Source organism: Neodiprion pinetum, chromosome 5 (genome assembly GCF_021155775.2).
Source record: "Neodiprion pinetum isolate iyNeoPine1 chromosome 5, iyNeoPine1.2, whole genome shotgun sequence".
Classification (NCBI taxonomy): domain Eukaryota; kingdom Metazoa; phylum Arthropoda; class Insecta; order Hymenoptera; family Diprionidae; genus Neodiprion; species Neodiprion pinetum.
In genome coordinates this window covers 21,453,340-21,471,867 of record NC_060236.1, presented here as the reverse complement: position 1 = coordinate 21,471,867, position 18,528 = coordinate 21,453,340, and the positions used below count along the sequence as shown (strand labels likewise).

The following is an 18,528-nucleotide window of genomic DNA, read 5'->3' as shown; positions in this document are numbered from 1 at the left end:
GACCAGTTGAAAACTGATAGTGTGCGCTTTTTTAAACTTTTCATCCCTCTGATTTCTGTCCAGCATCGGACTTACAATATGTAGTACATACAAGTATTTCTAGTCAGATAACCAAACATTCGTGATTTTGGTAAATTTTCATTATTTTCCTCGAGTATTAACCATATAGTTGTTTCAAAGAAATTTTTAATTTATCATTACCTTTCCTAAGTTTGATGCCACTGAACAATGAAGTCGTACATGATGAGCTCACTATCCCTTTTACTGAGCGGATCCACGATTATACTGTTGATGCAAAGGGTTTGTAGATCAGTACATGAAAACGATCTTTAATCTATGTTATGTTAGAAGAGCATGTTAACGGAGAGTTTAAGGGATGAGATACCCCGCCTTCTGTGGTCTGCTCATCTCTTCTGTCGTCTGGGGTTTCGCTAAGTTTGATCCAAGCATCAGTCGTAGTGCGAGTTTTAGTGGTGGCGGTGGTGGTAGAATTGTGGTAAGTTAGTTGGCCGGGCTTTGTGGCTTTGTGCATCTCCGAAACAATGGGCTCTGTCCAGTCGTAGAACGTTGGCATGTGTTTGTGACACCCGTTAGATAAACAGACCGCTATCAGCCCTCCGCCGTTAACCGATCCCTAATTAATCCACGCACCCCCCGATCGCCGGATCGATTGCACGAATCTCTGCTCTCTTCCTGTTTTCCTCTGCCAGAAACAGAGTTTCTTTTCTTGGTCGATTCGACCCACAATCTTCTGTCACTTTTGGCCGTTCGGACGAATATGAGCAAAAATGTATTTTGTCGCTGGATCTTGAAGTACACAGAGAGAGTCTGGCTCGGTATTTGTATGCGGGGGTTAGTCGTTTGGAGAAACGAAGTAAATTAGGGTGCTTTTAGAGAGTCGAGAGCAACAAATAGTATAAAGCAGTAGTGGTGGTGGTGATCGTGGTAGTAGGGGTAGATAACTCCCTGGGGACTGCGATGACTATAAGAGCTAGTACGAGGAGAGAGAGGAGGACGTGGGGTGAAGCGGACTACAGGGGTGCCGTTTGATTGGTGTGGGAAGATCTGCCACCAGTTAAGCCTCCGGTATTTGCTCTGTGAATATTTCCGTACCAAGCTGATTCTCCCCTCCTCTGGCTCCTCTCGCTTCTCTGGAAATTTCTCTCTCTCTCTCTCTCTCTCGATTTATTTCTCTATCTCGATCTTCTTGTAAATACGTATAAACACGCGAATCTTAATTCCACATCGTCCCATGCTCTCTAGTTGCATGAGAAGTCATGATCCTGAATCAGAGTAAACTCGTTTACGTTCTATCGTCCTTCATTATTTGTTAAGTTTATCAATAATCATGCCGGTCAGCTCGTATCGATCATAACTATACTGAACCACATGATCGAGCTTCAGCTTTTCGTTTTTTCTTTCAGAAACGTTGAGCTGCCAAGATTTGGTAGCTAATTCGAGGCTGATCGTTGGGTTCGCGTCCGGATGTGGTATGAAGGTATCCCAAATTAATGCTGATATCGAGAGTCGGATTCGTCGAAGCGAGCGTTCATACGGCATTGAATTAAAATCCCGTCAACTTCCCCCGAACAACAAAAGGGCTTGTCGAACGGCAATCATACCCCATTATGTAATCCCACCCCCGTAGCGGTACCTAGACAAGCGAACGTACGGCTCGTGTGAACGTGAACCGAGGGAAGATAGACGAAAGATACACCTTCGCACTCATACGACGATGATGAGAATTTTGTACCTAATATGGTGGAGTGGGCTGGACGTAAAGAATGGTAAACTGATCGGTCACGTCATGCCTTATTGGCACGTCAAACCGCCCACATGAAGCCCATCGCCCCTCCACCCTGACGTATGCACATCAGCTCCTCCGTGTGGTACATCAATTTTAAACAAAACACTCCTCTTTCGTGACCACGATGTTTCTCAAGGTTATCAGTTCCAGTACCACATCGGGATCAATTTCCATGATTTCAACACAAGCATTTACCTTTTTTTTTGTTACGCTCTTCGCTGACGCACTTCGCAAGCTTGGACATCGTCACCCTTCAGCTACCGACTTAGAGCGTCACCTGAATGACCACAAGGTCTATCGCAGTATACAGTCGGCTAAGTGGGACCGAGGTAGGTACCTACGACCACCTGGTGACCTTCCTGCTGGCCACGTGTCCGCCGTGGCACGTACGGGAACGGCAGCATTTAGCGGACGCGTGACCCGCGTCGGGCGATTCCATATCCACCACCCCGCCCTTGCTCGTGTCTATCCGGCAGGCCTTTTTATCGTCATCAATTCATTATCAAACGACGATCTGCACGGCTTCGTGGCACATCTTCTCCTATACGTGACGTAGATCTCTCTTCTGCCCCCTTTTTTAGATGTTGCACGCGTTCGTCCATTTCGTCGATCACGATGATATAGATCGCGATAGTGATTTATGAAAATTGTTCCAACTCATGTCTTGCATACTCACCAATCGAGTCTAGTTACAAATACCTACCATAATGAAACCTTTGCTTTGAACACGAAAAGCTCAACGGTCCTCTTGAGGTACGTGCCGGCAAAACAGTTCGAACAATCTTATCGAGTAGTCGGTGTCTTTCGACGATAGACAAAACGGTAGAAATCCTTTTCACATTGCGAGTTAACGTTTGCAAGAAGTTTTCCATGGGTCATTAAGTTCTTTTCATTGGGTCATTCTGGAGAACTTCTACTTTAGTGTCGAGTACCAGAATGATCGCAAATACGCCAATCCAACGGGGGTCTCCGGGCAAAAATGATGATTCGCAGAATCGAATTTGAAATAGCTGGAGGGGTGGTTTTGGAATGGGTTCAGGGATCCGTTTTCCGCTTCGGTACCTATGACTATACGAAAATCGTTTCTTCCGGGGCTGGTATACCGATGGTTGGATATATATTTTAAACGAACCCTACACAACAACGCAACGGAGTCACGTGTGTGCATGTACCGGGTTGTTTTGTACCCGGGGGCGTGCAGCGCGCGGGGATGATGCATGAGTTATTTTTCGCGCACACTTTATCTCCGTCTTCTTGTATTCCCCTTTTTCCCACTCTCCACGACTCCATCTTCCTCTCTTACTCGTGCAGCCTTACGGTCCCTCTGCATCCATCCCCCGCACAATGCTAACATAATGCTTCACCAATGAAAACCCCCATTATGTGGCCACAACTAGTAGGTATACCGACCAACCCGAGAACCCACGGTCAATTATTTTCGAGTTCGGAACTCATTCGCTACCCTGGCGAGTAAGTCAAGCTTCGGAAAGACCAAACATCGATTGTCTCACCAGGTGGGGTTAGATTATGTTGGACGAGCAAAAAGAAAAAATACTTTGGCTATCCACTGTATTTTTCAAGACATATTTTCTTTGCTTCATCCTTGGCCTCATTTTAGTCCTTCTTTTTTAGTATTCTCGCACTTCTGAATTTGAAAAATCAATAACGATGTAAAGTAAACTCATGTTGTTTCAAGAACAATTTTCTCTGTTTCATCGTATATCCGTTCTCTGGGTACTTTTGAGGTTCAAACTTGAAAATGGCCCGAAAGGAATTTCATATACTATTTTGACGTGAGTATGAGGAGTCGGAAGTCCAGTTTCTGGTCCTTTTCATATACTTATTGAAACTCAGCGTGTAGAAAACTTGTCGTGTGCGGTTTTAAATGGCAGCAGTATTGGCACGCGCCCTTCGGGACAGCTACGCGACACGATCGGCCGATCGATCACCGTGTGTATCCTTGTTAAGGATCTATTGTTAAATTTGTATGTATACCTATATTCCGCGTCTCTTCACGTACAATATATGTACACATGCAAAAACTAGGCACGTGCGGCATATACATTCAGCGTACAATAATGTATAGATATAACGGTCTAAGATTTGCAAGTAATCGCATAACGATTCTCTATGTTCGTATAATTTAATCCGTTGGACATAATTCGAAGTATCAACCGGTCTACACTTTGTGCAAAATTTAGTCCCCAATCAAAACTGATTTTAGATTCGCTGCGTTTCAACTTCATTAATATTTATTTTCTGCGAATTTCTTATACTCTTAGTTCTTTTATCTTCTTTATCTACTTCCAGTATGGACGAAAATCTGTGACTAGGATCGTCTTTGAAGAAAGAAATTATAGTGTCAGATGAATGGATGATAAATGTATCACAAGGTTTGAGCTGGAAATCAAAAAAACAAACGAAAATGCAAACGAACGGGAAAGGTAACAAGTAAACAAGAAGCGAGGAAATAAATAACCAGTAAATTCTCACCTGAGCTCATACGAGCGTTTTAAATAATAATAAAACGAGAGATGGAGTGGAAAGTCGAAGAAGATGAGATCAAGGAAATAGAAAAAAGATGTAAAAATGGGAAATGAAAGGCAAAAACATGAATTGAAACGAAGTGAAATGTTTGTAACAAAATTAATGACTTCCTGTAAGATCAGATGAAGATAAAAATGAAAATATACGTCATTGCAAAATGTTCCCCTATATATGTTATTATATAGTCTCTGCCTGAATATGACGTGACTACCCATTATGTAATACATATATATATGTATATCCTTGTTATTATACCAAGTGTAGGAAAAAAAATCGTCCCAATCTTTTTTCTCGCTTCACTTCTTTTCACTCTTGTGTTATACGTGCGTCATGTGAAAAAGAAAAATTTCTGATCCTTACAAGGATTCCTCCCCGCCCACCTACGGTGTAAACTTACATATAATACAGCTCCAACTGCAGAGCCCTCTGAGCCAATTTAAATCAATTTACCAGCCACCCCCGACTAAACAAGACTCAATTGGACCACAATAGAGACTGAGGGTATTTCGCCTCTTCGCTCTCTTTCACGACGATCACGAATTATTATTCTTATAATTATTATTATAACGAGTAAAAAAACTCAGAGAAATAGTGAATATTTTTTTAAATCAAGCCTATGGTTCATGCATCATTTTCGTTTTTTATTGTTTTTTTTTTTTACCCTGTCCAAGTTTTTTGCTACCGATTTGTAACGCATGAAATTTTCATCCAATCCGCAGTAAAAATGGTATTTATTAATTGGTTTAGGGTCAGATAAGGTTATGGATTTTGGGCACGTGAAAGAGATTTTTATCATTTATTGACTGCGTCGAGCCTCCTGCGATCATTAACGACATTCACCTTGTTACGTCGTCTATGGTCAGCGACAAACGGAGAGAGGCTTTTCCCATGGCGTTTATCGCGTTATCGCGGGGATTAGGCAACGAGTCATCCGACCACTTCAGGGGTGGTGATATATCAATATATCTATGTACCTACTTCAGAATTACGACACGAACATATTGCATTTTGCTCCGCGTGCAGGGTCGTATTTCGAAAATCTCGCCATAATCAAACCTGATGAAAGATAGTAAGCATCGCGATGATTGTATCAGCGTTACAGAGATATGTATATCAAGACATATGAAATTGAAAATGCAAAGAAAGTGAAATTTTTGCAGAAAACAAGACGCCTTGTAAATGACTGACAAAATTTGAGTCATAAATAGAGTGTTTTCCGTAGAGTAGAGTGATAATAATTATTACGTGGTCTTTTCCCAATACACCCATTAGGTGACTTGCATGTATCCACTGAGAGAAATTTTTAGTTCCGTTTACCGCTCAGTCCTTAACTATTTTCATTTTTTACCACAATCGAAAAATATAGTTCCAGATAAAAAATGAAAATTAGTTTTCTAGCTGTTACCGGAAACTCTAGTATCCGTTACTATTCTTTATCATTACGATTACTGTTGATATATTTTCTTGTACAACTGTTGCCCAATTTTAACGCTTGTGCAACAATAAATTGACGTTAAAGCCTTATTCAACTAAAAAAGTAGAGTAAACCGAACAAACTGATCTTGCGTTGTAATAACCAAAAAAGGATCGACAATAGCGCAAAATGGTTACGCGTACCTCGATTTTCGTAATTCGAACAATATTCAAACAGTTTTTTTTATCGATACCTGTTTTATTGAATTTTTCTAATTACTATAACAAATGAAATTTTCCTCAGTGTGGAATGCATAGAATAAGGCTCTAGAAGATTACAGGAAATATATAATCACCGAACGTCTGCTCGACGACGGTAAAGATTTTTGCGCCGAGGTCCGGAAGTGGTGTTACCCGCCAATATCCACATGCATATGGGAAATTCGATGCGAATCCGACCAACGTCTGGCCCTCACCATTTCTGATTTTGTTTAAAAAAATTTCTGCAATTGCTCCAACTCTGAGAAAATACCCTGAATTTTTTCAGATTTTTTATTCAACTGCTCAATTCATCATAAATATTTAAACTGATTTTGCAAAAGGACCTTTTTCAAAATTCTCATGAACTGTATTTTCTGTTCGAAACATTTCAAGACCGGACCCATGGCGGACCGATTTTTTTTTTTCCATTTTATTTCAGCACTTTCAATTTTATTGGTCAACTAAAACATTGTTTGAACGATCTGAAAATTTCCGAAAAATTCTCCAAACTATTACTTTTTATTTGTAATATTTCTAGACTGGTTCCATTATGAAGCGATTTTTGCCTTTTTTTGTTATGCTATTGCTTCTTGTCCAATATTTCCATACGCACAATGAATTATTTACCTATCTTTCTACTTATCTATTTATCTATATACCTACATATATATATATCTATCTCCCTGCCTCTCTCTCTCTCTCTCTCTCCGATTACTGCGGGAATAGATATTAATATTGATTGTGGAGAGGTATTGTACAGAAGTCAGTCACTGCAGGAGTTCGTTTATAGGTAGATATATAGGTATACGTAATATCGTGGGTGCAACGGAGCGTGCATGTTTGGTGTAGTGATCCGGTAATCGTTCTTCCGACTAATAGATTGACGTGAGAAAATTCGTTGAAGAAAAAAGAGTAATCAGACAGCAAAAATTAGCTTTTAGGTGTTCAGATATCCATCACAGATATTAATACCATTTATTAGTTGAATTGACATGATCGTTAATCGAGCGGATAAGTGATGATAGTTATAATATGACATTACACGTACAGCCAAAATGTTATACGTGAAGTTGAAAGTTGAAATAAAAAAATCATACGGTCATATTAAAAGTCATATTTCATCCTGATTTTCTTTATACCAGTTCATATTTTGTAACATCTTCATCGTTGTAATCAAAATTTTGGAACGAATACGATATATATATATACATATATATATATATATATAAGTCGCGCAGGATTTCAAACAGATCGAGAAACATGTATTATATCGCTTGACAATAAAACCGACTCCTTAATCCACACGTTTAATTCATAGCCACGAACTGTATACAGATGTCGATAATTATTTTCAAGGGAAGACTATTTCTATTGTTTTTTAATATTTTTTTCTCGAATTCTTTTGGTTTTCCATATAAGCTGCCTGACGGCGTGACGCAAGGGTTTGAACATAAAATTTATGGGAATAACGCGTGCCCGCGTGACATAGCTGAAAGATCATCACCACGGGTGGTTCTCCCCCCCCCCCCCCCCTCCCTCCCTCCCTCCCTCACCCTCGCGCAATCCTCGCCCCGTTGTTTTTACATCAGAGAATTTTTTACCGCCGTTAATAGCGGATATTTAACACGTCACAATGCCCGAGTGTTTCACGTTGTAAATTATTATTTCGTATTGTAATAAGGGACAAAGGAGAATGAAAAAAAAAAACAAGTTCCTCTTTAACAATAAATCATTTAAAAACTGGACTGAATCTTTCCTCAAAAAAATCCTAAGAATTTACCAGTTTTCGGTTCGCTCTCCGAGTTTCTTCCACCCCATGAAAAGTGTGCCCCGTCTATGGGTACAACTTAATACCTCTATACACACACCTAAGAGAGTTTAGCTAATAGAGTAACACGATATCCGGTAGTCGAGGTTGGTTAGGGTGTATCACAACGTAAAGGGGTTATCGCAACAAATGCGTTCAAACATAAATCTATAATGTGAATCGTGTTCATTTGTGGTAATTGTACAGAGTGATTCAGAAGTAAATATTCGAGCAATAATCGGCATTAATTAATTATCGAAATTGTACGATGAACTGTGAATATTATTCCGTTTTGAAAAACCGAAATAGAATCACGGTTTTTTTATTCACGGTCCCCTCTCGTTGAAAAACCGTTCACGGAACTGCGGAAAAAAATAAAATTTCTAAAAAAATTCGGCCCAGCACAGATTTTTGCGAGACATCTAACGAGGTTCAAAAAATCATTCCATCACACCTGGATCACCCTGTATATAATATACTCGTCTATTGGTGTATCAGTACTGCACCCCCTGTGCAAACATAACGAACCCTGTAATCCTTTCGAGTATCGTATAGTGTGTAGAGAACGGTGCAGCGTTACTCCGTTAATGCGATTATAACCGTTGAGAATTGATTCTAAGCTTCTCTCTATCTCGCTCGCTCTCCTCCCCTCTCCCTTTCCCCCTCTCCTAAATACTTCAGACGGACGTAATAGGTGGTTGTAACAGCACGCGGGACGCGCTGCAGGGGTTAAAACTAAGTCCATATTTACCGATTTGGCTCGATTTACTTCCGCCGGAAAATATGCCGTGATTCTGTGAGCAGTTTTTAATTTCCCATGAAGAAATAGTAAAAAAGCTGATTCGGCAAAGGGTGAATCTTGCGTGGAATTTAACTTCAATCGATACAAAAAAATTTCCTGCAATTACATCTCAATCGCCTTATTCGCGATTAAATTAGTACGTAACACCGGCATATTGTACTTATAGTCACATTTGTCGAACAAAAGGGTATCGCATGGTTATCTGTTGCGTGCGGATACCGACGACCCCGTCAAAGAAGGGTTCACACGCCCTCAAATCAAGCCGATGCTAGACCCTCCCGACGTAAGTGTGGAGTGCGTATACATCCACACATGTGTGATATTATATACCATCCCCTAATGAAGTCAATCTGTTTTCTTCCCCATGCCCTGTCTCCCTGTGCTTCCTGAAGTCCTTGTGTATGCGTACATCCACACACCCTGCGCACCTTTTTGTTAACCGCGTCATGTTACCCCGTATACAAGTTTCTACAGCCCCCTAACCGAACCCCGGCAGCCAGAGAAACGCATCAGCTCAAATTCCGTAAGAGAACTGACTGTCTATCCGTGTCTCCGTGTTACGGGAATGAATCGGGGCGTCGCCGACAATGAGCGAAAGTTCTTTCTTCTTTACATTTTGTAATCTTTTAATCCCTCTCCTCCATTCGCTTAAGGAGGAGGGTTCTGGTGTAAACGCTTGTTTTTTTTAATTTATTTTATAGAATTTTTTTACGATTAATCTATAAAGAATTTGGGGATTCAGATTTTTTCAGCAATAATACGAAATTTGAACTATCTTTTAGAACAATTTTATCGCAACTAAAAGTCAAAAAAGTTTGTTTTTTTCTCTTTCAGATGATTTTTGGAGTTCCAGTTGTTCTGAACGTATAATTCAAAAGATTATTGAAATATATGAGGATGCCTATGGTTCGAATTACAATCATGTCGATATTGCAACAATTTGCAATCTCATATTCGTAATATCATTATTTCATGTTTTTTATTTATTTTTTTGCTACTCTTTACTATATACTGTTGTTCCTTAAATAATTTCTATCGAAAATTACGTCACAGAGTAAAAAACACATTTGTTACACTATTGTGCCTAAATACAGCCACCAAATTGCAACATTTTGCAATAAAAAAATTTGGAAAGATAATTAAAATCCTATATTATAGACAAAAAAAAAACCGAATCCCAAAAGTCCTCACGGATTTTTAGAAAAGAATTCTAGAAAATGAGGTAAAAAAAACGGGTAGAGGTAAGAAACTGGAAATATCGATTGATGGAAGACCAGAATATCGAATTTTCATACACACGAAAGTGTGATTCAAAAAATTTTTACAAAAATGGATAGTCCAAATATAGAAAATTGTGAATATAGAAAGTCGAAATACAGAATGACGAAATATGGAAAGATCAAAACATAGAACGGCAAAATCTAAAATCTGTATACGATTCTATATTATCGAGAGGAATTCTGATGATTCTACAGTTCGGCGTTCTATATTCCGTCCTTTCTATTCCTTAAGTTTACCTTACTTCAACTTTCAACATTTTTAAATTCTATAAATGAAGTTTTAGCTTCGTTAAATTCTCCACCTTGTGACTCTTAAATTTTTTGATATTTCTCTATTTTTACCTCCACCCAAAAAAGCAACCGCTCACACTAGAATCCCTCCTTAAATTCCTAAAGGTTGATCAAAATATCAAAAACAAGCACTCAAAACAAAGAAATAAAAATAGACGCACCCCGTTTTTGATCTTTGGATCAAGGCGAGCGGGAAAACTGAGGATTATGGGGTCGTTCGAAGTTGATGGTTGAGACATTGTCGTACCGCTGGTGTTCGACGTGTGGCGCACGTGGACGCGACATGGTCATGAGCACGAGGATCGGCAGGTGACGGAATAACCAACGAGTATAAAGACGCATACACAGGGCATTGCATATCGGAGCGTTTAACCTCTTACGCCTACATCGACGGCTACCCAGTACCTACATACGTAGATATATAGGCACGCGACAATTTTCCATTGTATGCAAATCATGCGACGACTAGGCGGCGTAAGAATTAAGGCAGATGCGCCCGGGGGATGTATAACCGAAGCGTATACTTTTTATTATTCGTTTTTAGGTTACGTTATTTGAGCACTTCGTTTTTTTGACCGTCCCAGTAATCCTTGCTTTTCCTTCTCCTCCTCCAGTTTTCACTCCTCACACTCACCGTTCGTTTATTGACGTCCCCATGTTTCGTTTACTTTCTAGGGATTTTGAAAAACCTGTTTTTTTTTTTTTTCTTAATTCATTCTATGAAAAGCAACGGTCGTCTTTGATTTTGAAAAACATGAGAGATAAGAATTTAAAGAAAATAACAAGCAACGCATGTTCGTAATCGCATTATATATACACAATGTAAGGTTCGTTAAGGAGAATACAGTATGATAATAATAACGATAATGCAATGAATGAATGAAACAACTAAAATGTGGGTGTCAAGAACGACGCTATAACAACGTCACGAAACTGAGTTATGGACAGATGGAGAGTGTTAGAGGCATAATAAAGAAAAATTAAAATGGATTTAAAAAAAAACTAGATCCATCCCCAATTTCTGTTGGACAACCTGATCGTCATGTACAGTGAAAAAATTTTCGGCAAGTTTGAATCAGTTTTGCTTTTTGTCAAAAGTTTTGGTGGAGTCTCGAACCAATTGAAGGATATCTCTGTCCATCCCAATTCTCGTCTCGGACGAAAATACTTCGTTCATTAAAACACCGATCTAAAACTGACATTAAGCTGAAGTTTAACTACCTACACTGAGAGAAATTTTTAGTTCCGTTCACCGCTCAGTCCTTAACTATTTTTCTAGGAAAGTCTAGTATCCGTTACTATTATTTCTCATAACGATCACTGTTGCTATGTTTTCTTGTATGACTGTTGCAAAAATTTAATGCTTGTGCAACAATAAATTGACGTTAAAACCTTATTTAACTAAAAATGTATCGTAAGCCTCAGAAACTGATTTTGCGTTGCAATTACCAAAAAAGGATCGAGAATAGCGCAAAATGACCACGCGTACCTCGTTTTTCGTACTTCCAACAATATTCAAACAGTGTTTTTTCTCGATGCCTGTTTTACTAAATTTTTCTAGTTACTGTGAAAAATAAAATTTATCTCAGTGTACGTGAAATGAGCAAAAAAAAAAAAAAAATTGAAGGGTGTAAAAGATAACAACCAAGGGATGCTGAGACTGTCGCTAGTAGAATTTCCACAACTGCTCGAGGCGTGGTTTCTAGTGGCGGAAAGATTGTAATCTCATATTATAAACGCGGTTACGTAATTCAATTTATTGCGCAGAAATGCGCGCTCATAGATAGTGTCAGGGACAGAGGCGGGCGAGCAAGCGAGAGAAGGCGGGGAGCGAGCAAAATTGCGGGGTGAAGATCGTTTCGCCAAATTACTCGCAGAATGGGCACCAGCCAGCTTTACTCGGTCTCGATGGTCAACGCTCGGTTAATAATAATACCTTACAATTTGACAATGGGCTCGGGAAAAGCGTTCGCGTATTTCGTATAGGCCATCCCACCCCAATTGGACCAGCTAACCTATACACACTGTATTTGCGAGAATCTTAGACAACATTTTCCATGTACTCGAATTCGGATTTTTAGAATTGTGAATGATATTTATATATATATTTTCATCACAGGTAACGTCTTTGGGAAAAAAGACTTTATGTAACGAGGAAGAATTTTTTTAGACGATGAAACGGACTAGGTCTTTTTCGTAGATTATTGAATACGGAATCCCGAACTAAAAAAGTAACCACAACTTTTTCCTACTTTGTTACTAAATCTAAGGAGCCCTAAAATCCACGATACAGGAAAACTCAAAATTATCTCTACAATTCGAACTTTACCCAACGCCTGTAGAATATTTCATTCTAAAGTCTAATTTATGGAACAATTAAATCCCTAAGCATTCCTAGAGACATTTTTCCACCAAATTCAGACTTTGCTTTTAACAAATATACAAAAATGTAGATGTGCACAACAGCTGTATATTATTCATTGAGAATTTGTAGAAAATTTGGCGGTCAAAATTTAGAAAATTGGTTAAACCAAGTTGAAAATTGTATCTTATAGACGTTGGGTTAGGTCAACAGGGGAAACGAAACCCTAAGAAATCGATGGAAAAGAAAATCTTTGTCGTGTCGGACAAACGTGGATTTTACATGGAATGCCCCATACACGTGTTCATACATACATATATATATATATACACGCGGCAATCAAATTGGCTCGCTATCAGTAGGTACGAACCTCACTCTCCGCCGCCCCTTTGGGTCCTTTGATCATCTCCCCGTCGCTCTCTCGATCCGCGGATTTCTCTCTCGGTACCAACGAAGCGTTTCATACCTATACACGGCTAAATCTATATACATACATGTGTATATATATATATATATAGTTATATATATATATATATATAGTTTTATACATATATACGTACGTACAGACCGGCAAACACCCTGATTGTTCACCCTTCGTGTTTAAACAGCCCCCAAAACTCTCGCTCAATCGTTTCTCGCTCTCTTCGACTCTTCCAAACTGGGATGATAATTTCAGATTATTCTTTAGGCCGCACGCGATTTCCGCAAATTCACTTGGCAAAAATCATCTCTACGTTCGATGTGTCGTGAGAACGTGTAATATAAAACCAGATCGTCGATTTCGTTCCTATTTACCTCTTCTTCAACGAATTATTTCGACGTCAAATTTTCGAATTTTTCCGCTCGCAGCCCCGAAAGCGTTCTCTTAACGAGAGAACAATATATTTCTTCTTTTTTGTTATCCATTTTTTTTTTTTTTTTTTTTCACCACATTTTTCGCATATATCCAGATTTGTGATCAATATTACGCTCATGCCAACAGGTTTAATTTTCTGTTTTACTGCAATTTGTTTTTGAATAGTTAAATAAGCTGATGAACAGCGCGTGCCTAGCGATTTAACGATTGCAATGTGCGGTGGTTAAAACCAGCTCAGCTACACCTGCGCATGTGACTAGGTACATAAGTAGGTATGTATGTGCACCGCACATACGGCACGTGGATAGGAAACTCACGGATATTTTACCTGTTCTTCCTTTCTTTCTCTCTCTCTCTCTCTCCCTCTCTCTCCTTCCCGTTCTGTTTCCTCTCTTCATAATCAGCTCGCAGTCTCTCCTCGTTCCTTGGACTGCATCCGTCAGGACGGACTGCAGCCGCGCACGTGCGTCAAATCACACATGCATGAAGTACAGCTTCGTTATAACTGAAGTCGAAAAACATTTTTGAATCATTTTTGAATTGTCTCGAATATTTTCCCGACGATTCGATGTATCAAAGTCTTTTTGTTCCAATCAACGTTCAACGGTCCTTCACGGTTTTTTTATTTCTAAAGATAATATGTCACCGTTGTAGAACAAAAATTCATTGTTTGCAATTTTGAATATCGTTCCCATTTTTGATCGTACCGATCGTTCGTTATTCTCCATACTTTTATTTTCTATCATTGTTTACATTCGTATCGTCACTAAGTTCTATCTGTTTTTTTCTCATTCAAATTCCAACTGGAATTGTATTTCGATTTTTCTATTTTGTTTGACATCTACAAGTAAAGAGACACAGCTGAAGGGATTCTTCCAGGTCCACATCCCAGTCGCCCATCCTCTAGCAAGGGTGGGATGGAAGGATAGGATGTTCGTCGAGCACTGAGCAAACTTGAAACTACCCTTGATTGGGGGCTAATTGCGACCTCCTCCCCCTACGAAACCGCCCCGGCAAATCTGAGCTCTACAAAACCGTTTCGTTAATCCGTTTCAAAGGATACGTACATATACAGATACGTATACATGCACTTCGTATTTGCGTGAGGTATATATCGGTATTTGGACCCATCCAGGCGCTCATCGATAAACAAAGGTTTTGGTTTTACCGACGTATAGGTATATGCAATCCAGGGAGAGCGAAGCAGTGGAAGTGATACGTTTAGGTTCATACAAGTCGATTAAGTCTTGAAAAACAACGGTTCTTTGTATTCCCGAATCAGGTTGCGGGCAAAAAATCAGAAAAACCAAAAATCAGAATGGTCAGAATTCCGAACATAAATATATCGAAAACTCACAATCACGAAAGAACAAAGTGATGAATCTTCATTAAGCCAGAAATAATGGAAATAGAATATAAAAGTATCGAAATTTGATGTTATAGCATTTAGAATACACAACTGGTGAAAATTCCGAAAGGCCATTAGCGGAATGAGGCAAATGCGATTGCTCACAAACACAAATAAATAACCTTTAGATGAATCATAAAGTAGAATTGTCGTCTGTTGGAATTCGTAAATGCGAAGGATCAAGAATCAGAACATAGAAGGCTAGGAATATAGAATTGCAGTATATCAGAATCGTCAGAACGAAGAATCGCAATATATCAGAAAAGTCAGGCACATCGTTGGCCACACTCTAAAAGCCTAAACCCAACAACTTTAACAACTCAAAGTTGTCCATTTGCGTTGCGCTCTTTCTTCTTTATCAAGTATCGAGTAAAGAATTTGTTTGATTCTGTATAAAAAAACATTTTACAAGTCAAAATAGATTAGTTGGATGGACTCAAAATTTGAAATTCTGGTGGTAAGCCATATGTATGGTTACTTTCGGAATACTGATCTTTCTGAATTCTACGATTCTGAATAATGACCCTTCTAGGTTCTGGATATCTGTTTTCCGCCGTTTCTGGATGATGGAGTTCTACCTTTATTTTTATAATATTTTAACACTTGAGAATATGAAACTTTCTACAAATTCGTTCTCTAGAATATTGACTCTATACATTATTAAATTCTGCATCTCTGAATTCTTGGATTAACGTTTTCTGAACTAAGTGGGTTCGGATAATAGAGCCCTCTGCTAAATACATTTTAGGTAAACTGCAGCTTTTTATTCGGCACCATTCGGAATTTAAAATTTCTGATAGTATATGTTCTCTCATATTTGTTATTCGAGTTTATTAAATTCTGGCCATTCTGGCCATTCTGATTTTCAATTTTTTCTGATTTCTTGCCCCCACCCCCCGAATCACCTTTTGTGTACACCAATTCCTTGACTCGATTGTCCTGTTTAAATACCAATGGTCAATTTCAAGTTTTCTTCGAACGCAGGAATATGGTGTCATTTTTATATCCACACGCTCTATACACCGCGAGGATAAGTTTTACCGTACCAAACAAACATGGAGTCGCGTAATACAGCCATGTATCCATCCGCATTTAGGTACATATGTATACGCATTCTGTCATTTGCGGCGTGGGATCCCGATGATCGACCCGATTGTAGTAACGGCCTCCGTTTGCCGCGGATGCGGGTAGAGTAAAGGTTCGATGTAGCTGCTAGTGTATACCCTTCACCCTACAACCTACACCCTACACCTTCGCCTGCCGACATACGTGGAAAACTGGGTAATACCTGGGGCGAGTAGGGTGGATCGGGCCAAGCCGGCGAAGAGGGAGAAGAGCTGGTCTCGGGGACTCCCCGGGGCTTCCAGGGCTCCCTCTGCACTCATTCTTGTCGCATAACCTCATCCTTATCTTTGACCGTCGTTTGCGCGTCTTAATTTCCACGCTCAGACGCCATTGCGATGTGCAGTTTGATTTTTTCGATCAAATCGCGAGAAGCAACGGTGCGGAGAATGATTTCTTAGCTCTCTTGGGACGCGAATTTCATTTGAAGAAAGTGGATGCGCGAGTTGTATGCCTACCGTTTCTAACTCTTGACTTCCGAGCACGGAAAATTGTACAAACACCGGAAGTTGACTACATCGATTTCCGAATTTAATTAGTTTTTCGGCGAACTTTAGTTTCCTTTATTTTTTTGCCTCCGCGGTATTTAAGGTAGAGAAATTTTTTGTCGCAGGATCGATCTGTTGCAATCTAATTCGACTACGCGAGAATGACGAAAAACACTATCAGAACATCGCATGATCAACCGTTCACAAAACACGGCAAGTTATGTTCGTTGAAGAAAAATTTTAAATATAATTGAACATTGAGCTGTGTTTTGAACTGCAGTTTCCTTCTCTAGCATCTCTGAACCCCGAGTTCATACTGCTTGTGGGGAAAGTACCAAACTCATAGGTTTCTTTTGACTCGTATTTGATTTGTTTTTTTCATCATCTCTTTACAGAATATAACTCAAAAACTGCAAGTGCTGGGGACTTGGAACAAAACTTAAAATGCCGCTCAAGGTTGAGGCTACGTTTTTAATTTACTTTCAACACTGCAGCATTTTCAGTCTCAAGAATCTTTGAAATCTCACGAACTGTACTGACATATGTTTGAAGTAAATAATTACAGTTCAAAAATCCTCAGAAGCTTGTACGACTCCGAATGAATTTCTGAAAAATCCCCCCAAAAGAAGACTTCCAAGAAATCTTAAAATTCGTTTTGCAGCCCGGTGATACGACATCTTCAAACTCGAATAAATCAGCCAACTTGAATCGTGTATTTCAGGATCGTTTAAGATTCTGTCGCAACGTTATTGACAAAAAAGCTCAAAGAGTGTAGTTTGTAAATTGAAATCTGGAATACCAGACTGATACCAATACTGGCGATAAGAAAAAAATTAATTATTTCCACCATCGTCTCACCATAAACGCCATAAATCACACCCACAGATCCAAAGCTCGAAAGATATTGAATAAAGAGAAGACCAAGCAGCAAAGGGAAAAGGGGGGATGAAGGGATGAGTAAAAAAATCACCCTCGTCATCGACGACGCCGATTGGCCGATGCTGGCTCCTCCTGGAGGCGGGGTGACGGTAGACAGCCAGCCAGATCAGAGTGCGCAGGATTCTCTCTCTCTCTCTCTCTCTCTCTCTCTCTCTCTCTCTCTCTCTCTCTCTCTCTCTCTCTCTCTCTCTCTCTCTCCCTCTCTCTCTCTTTCTCTCTCTCTCCCTCTCTCTCTCTTTCTCTCTTTCGCCTTCTCTGGTTCCCGCCGCGTTATCCTGAGCTCGGCTTCTCTTTCTAGCTACTCTGCTTCGTCCGGGAGAGACCAACCAACGTGGTCCCAGCACTCGGTCCTGGAGTTTCAGTATACGCCACGGCTCCGTGTCGCACGCACGCAGGCACGCAAGCACGCAAGCACGCACGCGCGTTTCTCGCGGCACTAACGTGCGATTAGAGACGCGTGAACGCGATACAGATTTTTGAATACGTACGTAAAATTAGCTCGTGCCAAAAAACGAATGACGAGCCAGTCGGTGATCTTCGACTATACGTATTTATTTTTCATTCTCGATTTTGTTTTACGTGGTCGTTTGTATTTCTTTTTGGTTTTTTCTTTTTCTTTTTTTTTTTTTTTTTTATCATGCGGACTTTGTCCCACCTCGTTTCCCTCGCACGATTCGAAATCATCAAGCGGTAATGCAGGAATGTAGTACAAAACAGGAAAACGCTATAAGGAAATGAATATCTTTGATCTTAGTTATTGTCCAAGTTTTAAAGATTGTAAAAAAGAAACAATTTTAGGAAAAATTTATCCAATTTCGAAGAAATTACGTTAAAGTATACGAGAAGAATAAATATTTCGTCGTGTGGTTTTTTACGAATAACAATAAAAAGTCGTATCGATAATTGATGAGCAAAGTTAACGAATGGGAAGCTAAGTGAAAAACGTCGTAATTAAACCAAGTACAATAATTGTCCTATACAATAATGAAATGAAATTTGATGATCGTTTTTTATGAGTTGAGAACTTTTTTTTAATCCTGTTAATCTAAAACTATGAAAAAATGAATGAATATTAAAAATGAAAACAACAATATATCAGCAATAAAAATCAACACTATAAAATACGAATAATTGCTGAAAATGAA

At 39.4% G+C, this 18,528-nt stretch overlaps 1 protein-coding gene across 2 annotated transcripts in view; it reads right to left on the bottom strand.

Annotated features, from left to right (window-relative positions):
• The window catches only part of mei-W68 (meiotic W68), a 58,596-nt gene that overhangs the window by 25,671 nt on the left and 14,397 nt on the right, over positions 1 to 18,528 (bottom strand). The window lies entirely within an intron of this gene.